Genomic DNA, 1,347 nt, shown 5'->3' on the forward strand with positions numbered 1-1,347 from the left:
GTTAACCAATTACTATGCACAAATTAATATTGTCTTCATGGCAATTTTGCCAATGCCAGTCGATTTCATTGCTTGTTTTAGTGGCACAGTGTAGTTGATAACGCGGCGACAGTGGCACTTTGTTGTTTCTTTGTATTGTTACATCACTTCCTGTGTTTGTTTCTAAACCTCTCGGAACCATAGAAATAGTCCACCCATTATGGCGTCATTGACTTGAATAAGGATGCCTGTTCTCTGAACCATATTGACTGGGAATCTTTCCCCACTATGTTGTTCAACTGTTATTATAACTTTATTCACCTGTCATTAGAACCAGGGTTCAAATGATACATCGGCTCTTCTTGGGGGTGTTCAGTCTGGCCTAACCCCCACCCTGTAATTCAAACCCTGGTTATTTTCTAAAGGACATGAACAGGGTCTGGACTTCTCGTGTTAAGATTAAGTACATGACATGAATTGAAATCAGTATGACGAAAGGTGAATGTTGGCGTTCAATAGGTACGTCTCGAATGGTGAAAAGTAGTGCACTATATTAGGGAAAAGGTTGCCATTTTGGAATATGTCAATGTTTACCAATATAATTGTCAGATGTGTGTTACACATGGAATTAATTAAAACATTTACCCTAAAATAACCTTTTGACACTTGAATTTGTCTCTCACAATCTAGAACTAAGGAACACTGTATTTTGTTTATTATTCTACCCTAATATGAAATTGTCAATCTAGATTTGCACACTAAAATGTAGTAATTGTTCTATGTGGGTCATTATGCTTCTTTGTCTAGTAGCCTAAATGCTTGTTTATATTATTGTTTACATGACATGACTAGTAATAATGTTGGTGGGAGAATTATGTAAAGTATCACAATAATTGTGTATGTCATAGAAGTGTGCCAATTCTGTCAAAGCTTTCTTTTTGAGAAAATAGTGGTGAGTTTCAGAGACGGGACTGTCAGGGAAAACTGTGGTTGCAAGGGAAGGAGTCTAGCCTTTTCATAACCCTCATATGAAACGTTATAAATAGGATCATTGTTTTGGGGGAACATAAGGGATATTGTGTTCGACCAGAAAATAACGCGTTGTTATAGAACGTTATTTTAATTCTACCACACCAGCAGTTCTATTCGTTTCGTTTGGAGTTTTTAGGAAAATATTATTTATCTGAGTCTGAACTGTACTGGTCCCACTTGTATGGACTGTACAGGTTATCCGAGAAGGTCAGGGTCAATGTGTTCAACTCAGCGCGACGGACAGAATATTTTAAGCAAACGCTGGGTCAAGCGACGCGGAAAGGAACGGACCAATGAGGAAGCTCGTTGGGATGCGTCGGGTAGGCGGCGGCTGTG

This window comes from Salmo trutta, unplaced genomic scaffold, assembly GCF_901001165.1.
Source record: "Salmo trutta unplaced genomic scaffold, fSalTru1.1, whole genome shotgun sequence".
NCBI lineage: Eukaryota > Metazoa > Chordata > Actinopteri > Salmoniformes > Salmonidae > Salmo > Salmo trutta.